General features: G+C 44.5%; 1 pseudogene; it reads left to right on the top strand.

Annotated features, from left to right (window-relative positions):
- The first annotated feature begins 6,813 nt into the window (after nt 1–6,813).
- Nucleotides 6,814–8,085, top strand: LOC149858394 (uncharacterized; annotated as a pseudogene).
- Nucleotides 8,086–8,467: the final 382 nt, after the last annotated feature.

Genomic DNA, 8,467 nt, shown 5'->3' with positions numbered 1-8,467 from the left:
TATAAGCTATGCAAAAACTATGAAAAATAGATCGTGTAAGAATGGTAAAAGAGAATAGGTGAGAAGTCAGTAGAATGAAAGGTGGGAAGGAAGAAGAGGGATATCTTTATGACTGTAAGATGCCTGACAATGTGATGATTTTGATCAGTCCACAGCAAATCATGTTGAACATGTGCCTTTAAGAGAAACCAGATACATAGTGGTTGCTACCTTTATAGATCTGTCTACACCTTTGGGTATTTAAGTTTGTATCATGGGCTAGATTTCCAGCCAGTGAAAATTCCACCTCTTGCTTGGAATGATCTTCTGTAAAGAGACATGACCACAGCATGTACAACTGAATGCTACATGATCCTGTGCCCTTATGTGTGTGCACGTGCAGAGTTGTTCAATGTATACCTTAGAACACTACTTGTGTTCTGTCCAAACTCATTAGCAATAACTAGCAAATCCTCCCAAAAGACAATTCTGTCTTTATATGTGTATGGGAGAAGTTCTTTTCTGTCTGTATTTAGTGGTTGACTAAAACCCAGAAGCATGAAAGCTGACATCCTTTCAAAGAAAGAAAGGATACAAGGTTTGGTCACATGAAAAAGGGGCTCTTATCCCCCTTCAGATAAGTGACGAAATATTCTACTAGGTGAGGAGAAGTCAGTGCTTGACACAGAGGTGTCAAGGTCTACCCCAGTGGAAAAACCTGTAGAAAAAGGATTAAGCTACCAGGAATTCCACAGGATGTCACAAGCAGGTCAGCATTGGGAAACACCTTTATTCTCATTTTGGCTGGTTTAAATCAGGACTATCTCTAAAGAACTCAGTGGGTAATGTTCTCACAATATTAGTCAGTGGTCTGACTCTGGATTTGCATCAGTATAACTGGTAGGAGTCAGGCCCATGATTCTTGCGTTTGATCATAAATCATCCCTGGCATTCTGAGGGGTCTCAGACCTTTTACAATCCTTTTGTTATGATCAAAATAACGTAATGCCTTCAAATTGCTCTTGGAATTTAGTCAGGTTGCAACTTGAACTGCTCCTCTTTGCAAATGGATTGCCTAATTGCCTGCAATTTAATAATAATAGTTTACATTTATTTAGCATCTTTCTACCTGAAGGAATCTGAAGTGCTTTACAATCTTAACAAAGCAAGATACAAATTAGAGGCTTCTCTGCACTTCTTAAGCAGCTGAATTAGCTCAGATAGCTCTGGGGGCTGAATGCCAAAGCTAAGGGCCTTTGAGTCACCAGGCCTTGTTCTGCTCTCACATGGACATAAATAAGGAGTAACGCCACTTCATTCAGGATGATGGTGATATAAAGAATCAGGCTTATAATACCCAAGGCCTTCCAAGATGCAAAGTAGAAGGATGAAGAGAGGTATCTAGGTACATCTTTAAAATACTGTAACCAGCACCAATTGTTTTCTAGCAACAAGAAGACTCTTGAGGGCAGAGATCTCATTGGACTCATGTACATATTGCTCTTAACCTACTTTTAAAAAGTGTACAGCTTCACTGTGGTTGGCCTGTAACAAATAGGAAGATTTGTTACAGGAAGGATTTTCTACTGCACTGAAGTGACTTCCAAAAGCCCTAGAGGTGCTTTGGACAAATCTACCCTGAGGATATGGTTATGAACAATATGATGGGGTTTGTCTCTCCTGGGGATTTTAGCCCCAGCATCTTGATACCAGTGGAACCAGCTTAGCTACCTGACTACCAGACAGGCTCCTAGACTAGCTGAAATGGCAGCTTTATGTTTCCAAAGCATTTAAAAAATAAATCTCCTGGCAGTGCATAAAGCAGCAAGGCCTTGGACCCATCTTCTTGGTACCCAAGCAGTCACCTCTAGTGATTCTAGCCCTGACTGCATTGTTCTTCTTATGCACCTACAGCCTGATCTAAACCCTGAGTAGAGCTGCCCCATGAACTGTGTCCCACTAGCTTTGGCTCTGGGCCCCTGAAAGCTCTGTAGTGTGTGCCTGGGATGAAGCCCTGTAGTCTGTGCGCCTGGGATGAAGTAGCTGTCAGAGTGAGCAGAAGATTACCAGCCTGATCATTGCTAGACTGTACCCTCTCAGCTGGCCACTTTACCCTTAAAAGTGTCTTGTTGCACTCAGTGAGCCTCTTCTACACGAAGATATAATTTTATATGATCAGTACCCAGCTTTTCACAGTCCCCCCCAAAACTATGGCATTTTCTACATGGCTCTTGGCTAGGACTAAATAAAGGCAATCTTGTACCTTAGGCAGATCTGACAAAGGGTGCTCCAGAGCTTCTTCCCTGCACTGGAGAGGGGGTGGCAGGAGGTGCTTGTTTCCTAAGAGCAGCTTTAGAGAATATGTAGCCTCCCCCTCAAGAACAGCAGCAGTGGCAGCAGGGGTCACTCACCTCTCCCTCCCATAAGGAAGACCTTATTAGTTACTCCAGCAGCCAGAAGTGCAGTTGCTTGAGTATGAGGGTCAGATCCATAGGCCCCCCTTTTCCTCCTACTGTAAACGTAACCCATCCACTACTGGGAAGATGTCTGGAGCCCCTAGAGCACCAAGACCCAACATCCCACTGCCATGCATGACAGTTCCCTCAGCACTATTGTTTCAAGCTATTTGCAGATGCGCACAGAGTGCCAGGTCATGGTTTCAAGTGCTGCTTTGCAAATATGCGGTACCTATATTACATGTATGTATTAATTCACACTCCTCTCAGCAAAGATTGGAAGACTGTAACTGTAAAGCTTCCTTACTGTTACAAAATATGATGGAGTATATTTACTAGTATTGTCATAAATAATTTTAAGTCATTACAGTTGACATGATAAAAGTACATATTGGTCCATTTTCCAAGTCACAAAATTCAGTAATTCACCCAATTATCAATAAAAATCAACAAGTTTCTCCCTGAGTGAGTTCAGTGAGATACAGGCACAGCCACAGTGGAAAGTAGCTGCTATATAACAGAGTACAGGAATACTGCAGCTTCATATAGGGCAAGACATAAAGAAGAAGGTAACTCAGCTAGAACTGCATGAGAAGTATAGGAGACTGAATGTAAGGACAGTCAGTGACATCTGAACTCCAGGGTTACACTGACTCATGCACAGGTAACTTATCATTAGGAGCCCCCGAATCTGGCACCTTGACATCAGTAGAAAAAAGTGGTGTGAAGTGTAGCAACAGCAGCACTTGGTCCGGTGTCTTGAAAAGGGAACTGACAAATCCATCCTGCTGCAGATAAGAAACAGAAAACTGAAAAGCAACCAAACACAATGGACCCAGATCACTTCTCATTTACATGGGTATAAGTACAGGGTAACCCACTGAAAGAACAGTATCATGCTGATGCCATGTAGGGCTTGAGGATGGTTACAATGAATCATCAGGATAGGAAATGCTCTGCTGCTTCTGCAGCTGTGACCAAGTGAGAATAACTTGGCCTTGGTCTGTGACTTACAGCTGTCTTAAGCATTGTCACGGTTCAATGCCATGTAGGGCTCGTCTATATGTGACAAAAACTATGGTATTACTACTACTGTAGAAAGTCTGTTGCCTTTCTGCAACAACCATCTATGCTAGCTCTCCGTGACTCTGTGTGGACACTAATTTTCCACTGACAGTGAACTCCCATTTCATGTTCTGTGCCTAAGTGTATACACATGCGCAACTGCAGCATGAGGCATTTATGCACAGCTTGCATTTCAGATTTGCCTGCACTAATCTCTTGAGCGTGCTGTACAGAGCTGCACTCATAAAATCATAGAAAATTAGGGTTGGAAGGGACCTCAGGAAGTCATCTAGTCCACACCCTGCTCCAAGCAGGTCCATCCCCAACTATATCATCCCAACCCAAGGCACTGTCTAACTGGGTCTTAAAAACCTCCAAGAATGGAGATCTCACCACCTCTCTGGGTAACCTGATCCAGTGTTTTACTACCCTCTTCCTAATATCTAACTTAAACTTCTCTTGCTGCAACTTGAGACCACTGCTCTTTATTCTGTCATCTACTACCACTGAGAACAGTCTAGCTCCATTCTCTAAGCCACTATCCAGGGAAATAGAATTGTACAAGTACATGCATAAGGTGGGGCAGAAACCATGATTAGCAGGTGTTACGCACCAGAGAAAGTGGAAGGGAAGGGACTCCCAACATTAAGCCCAATAACCTAATGTAGTGGTTGTCAACTGGGGGTATAAGTACTCCTAGGCATACTTAAAAAGTCATAGCAGATACGCAGGATGAATGAGAAAAAATTAGAGGTGCACCGATACATTGGTCTCATATCAGATCAGCACTGATATAAGGAAAACTGACTGTATTGGCAATTGGGTTTTTTGACTGATGTGGCCAATAAATGCCGTGTGCGTGCATGCAGCCACAGTGCAGCATGCAGGCAGCCAGGAGCACAGCCCAGCAGTTTGGAGAGCTGGTAAGTACAACAGACTTCAGTTGGTAACTCTGTTGTGAGGAAAGGGGCATGGGCAGGGGGCAGATCGAGGTCCTACCAGTGGGGGAGGGAGTGGGGCTGGGGCAGGGGCAGGGGCTGCCCAGCTGGGGTGGGGCGCAGGACTTAGCCACGTGTAGGTGGGAGTGCGGCTCATGCTGCTATGTGCACCCCCAGGAGGGCATGTGCCTCAGGATCTGTGTGCAGGGCAAGGGTGGGCTGCAGCTGTGAGCTGGGCCTCCCGGACAACCTGCTCACAGCTCCATCCCATGCTCCACCCTGGGGAACACTAAACTTGCTGGGGTGTCCTGTGTAAACAAAACCCCCTTTCTTGCCAGCAGTATAAACACCAAAACCCAAATTTGTTACAGAGAATAAAACTACACAAAAGAAAAACCATTAAATATAACTTTAAAAACTATTAACTACAAAGCAAAGCCTGTAGGTGGCACCCTCTTGGGGAGGCTTCACCCATACCCAGGCAGTCTGGGACCTGGAGCTCCTCAAAGGGTAGCTCTGGGGGCCTGCACCTGTCCTTCGGTAATGGGCTGGAGAGGAGGGTCCACACCAGACAGTCCTGAACTGCTCCTTGGGTTCACTGCACCACAGGGAGCTACTTGAGAGTGTGAGTCCTTCTGCGTTGCAAGGGGCCCCTCATTGCTCCTGGAGACGTGGTACAGTGCCAATCTTTGCTCCCACAGAGAGGCTGTATGCATGTGGGGAGTGACTGCTGCTCCAGCCAGCATGCACACAACCAAAAACTTCAGGGCTGGATTATATGGCCTGCTGAAACGAAACTGCAAGACAAACTCAAAAAGGGGCCAGGTTGATTAATGGCTATAAGATGGCCCAACCACATGACTTGATTGGAGCAAAGGACCATCAAAAGAAACAAAAGGGGAAAGCCAGGCCTACCCTCTAGCTGCAGATAGTTTGGGTCCACAGCTCCACTGGGAGCAAAAAAAAGTTGCAAATCTCAATCCTGTCCCAAAGCTGGCAGGATCAGAAACTCTCAGGTTTCAACCCTGTTTAAAACTGCCAGGCCTAATTTCTGGCCAGCTAACCTGAGGAACCAATACTCTCTTACCCAGTATTAATCCCTTAAAACCACAAAAATAAAGGGAAAGAAAAGGAGGAGAGAAGAGTTCCCAGACACTGGACAAGTTTCTTTCTCTCTTCTCTACCCCAGTCTCCTTTTTCACTATTTCACTTTTTCTACAAATTCTTGCTCCCTCAGAAACAACTTCACTCTTCAGCAGCCACTAGCAGCTTCTCCCCCTCCACAAACCAGCCTAGCATACCTTATACCACCTGCATGGCACCATCCTGGCCTTGTCCAGTCAGGGTGTGCCACAGTCCAATCTTCCCCCCAACCAATCCACCTGGAGGATCTTCTGGTTCCTCTGGCCAGTGAGTCCAAAGGATTTTACATACTTGGCCCACATACAGGCCCTAGCTTACCATGTGCTGGGCACACAGCCAAAACAACAGGGGCATCTTGCAATATACAATAACCAAAAGTACACATTTTACCATACACAACCCCAAGTGAGTGTGGGTGTTACATTTACATGGTAATCTGACCAAGACAGAAAGAAGTACCCTAAGCTAGGCTGCATCCTCAGCCAGGAGCTGTACATCTATATCTGCACTGTGCTGCAGGCAGACAAATTACCATGGGGATGGACAAATTGGCAGAAGCATTTTAGGGAATGCTCCTTCTTAACACAGTGAATTTACCGTGTACATAGCCCTTAGTGAGAAATAAGGGCATCTGTGCAGGATGAGCTACTGCACTTTAATTTCAGCCTCTTGCTTATTTCACAGCAGCTTCCATGTAGACAAGTCTACAGCCTAAACCCCCAAATTCAAAACACAGGGGAGGGCTTAAGATCAGAACATGGATCTAGACTTGAATTTCACGGCTGGCAACACTCTAATGGACTAAGCCAAAACCCCAAATACAAATTACCCCAACATCTCTGGAGTATTTGAAAACTTGATCTAGATTTCTGTTCTGATTTCTATCCGCTTGCTCAGCTAACAAATGGGAATATTGGCTCACCAATGGATTTTCTCTATACAACCTATGCTCTTGGTTTCAAGAGATCTTTTTGTTTCCACTGCATTAATTTATTTATTAAAAGCAGACAAGTTTCTTTGGGTGAATCTGATATCTTTTATTAGACCAACTACATAGTTGGAGAACAATTTTTAAGCAAGTTTTTGGGTTCAAAAACCCTTTGTCAGGCTAAGAAAGTTTCAGCAGTTGGTGTGTGCTCTTCCTGGATGAAATGAAAAGTAAAAAAGCCAGAGGCTGGGCTGGTCTGCATACAAGACAGGCAGTCAGTGAAAAAGTAGATATGTAAGCCTGCCTTACATATCTACAGGAACAAGATTACAACTCAGAACACAGACCCAAAGATATTACTGACCTTATACACTTCATCCTCACACGGAACAATTTCACTTTTAATATCCAACACTTCCTCCAGATGATGGGAACTGCTATGGGCACCAAAATGGCCCCACAGTATGCCAACCTTTTTATGAGCCGCCTGGAAGAAGACTTCCTCAAGAACTGCACCATCAAACCCTTGCTATACTTAAGCTATATCAATGACATCTTCATCATTTGGACTGAAAACCTGCAAACTCTTGAATACTCTAGTGCCATCATCTCCTTTTTAGACACAATGATCAGTATCGAGAACGGTAAATTACAGACCACGTTATACAAGAAACCCACAGACCAACATAGATATCTGCACAGAACCAGCAATCACCCTAAACATACCAAAAAAGCTTTGATATAGAGCCAAGCCCTCAGATACCACCAAATTTGCACTGAAGAGAATGCCCAGGATTGCCACCTCACCAATCTTAAAAAGGCTTTCACCCAAAAAAGACACTCCTCCAGAGACACAGACTGCACTTTTGAAAGAGCCACCTGGATACCACGGGAAGAACAGCTGCAGTACAGAAGAAAACCCCCCACAAATTGCACACCGCTGGTTATGACATATCACCCGTCCCTCAAATCCGTATGGAAAATCCTCAAACAATTGCAACCCATACTAGAAAGAGACCCTATTCTTAAAGAGATCTTCCCAAAGCCACCCATCCTAGCTTTCAAACAAGCACCAAACCTTGCCAACCTCACCACCAGAAGCACACTTCCTCAGACCCAGAACACACCAAATGGATCCAAACCATGCCATGACAAGAAATGCAAAATATGCCAACACATCTCCAGTACCCCCACGATTACTACATCCCACAACAGAGCCATCAGCATTCCCAGATCTTATAGCTGCACTTCCAGAAATGCAATACATCTCATCCCATGCACCAAATGCCCAGATGGAAAATATGTAGAAGAGACCAAACAACAACTGTACACCAGAATGAATGCACACTGGAAATCTAGCAAAGACAGGAATAGCCAATTACCCATGGGGGCACATTTCCCACAAGAAAACCACTGTCTCTCCAATCTCTCAGTCCTGATCCTCAAAGGAAATTTACAAAACACTTCCCAGAGATGAGCCTATGAACTCCACTTCATCAACCTCCTGGATACTAAAAATCATGGACTAAATATAGACATTGGATTTATGACACATTATAACCTGCCTGCCAACTGACTTCCCAGGTATTTATCCCTCTTCTCTTCCCCCCACCCAGCCTGTCTCTCACCCATTGACTCCTCAATCTACATCTTCACTGACTGCCTGTCTTGCATGCAGACCAGCTCAGCCTCTGGCTTCTTTACTTTTCATTCCATCCAGGAAGAGCACACACCAACTGCTGAAACTTCCTTAGCCTGATGAAGGGTTTTTGAACCCGAAAGCTTGCTTAAAAATTGTTCTCCAACTATTTAGTTGGTCTAAAAAAAGATATCATGTTCACCCAAAGAACCTTGTCTGCTTATGTCCTTAGACCAACATGGCTACAACCTACACCCCTTTATTAAAAGTAGTAATTTATTGGGGGGTAGGGGGAGGTAGACCAGGTTTGTAAGCTTTC

This window comes from Crocodylus siamensis, chromosome 8 (genome assembly GCF_052110815.1).
Source record: "Crocodylus siamensis isolate JL-2025a chromosome 8, ASM5211081v1, whole genome shotgun sequence".
NCBI lineage: Eukaryota > Metazoa > Chordata > Crocodylia > Crocodylidae > Crocodylus > Crocodylus siamensis.
This window is presented reverse-complemented; position numbering and strand designations above follow the sequence as displayed.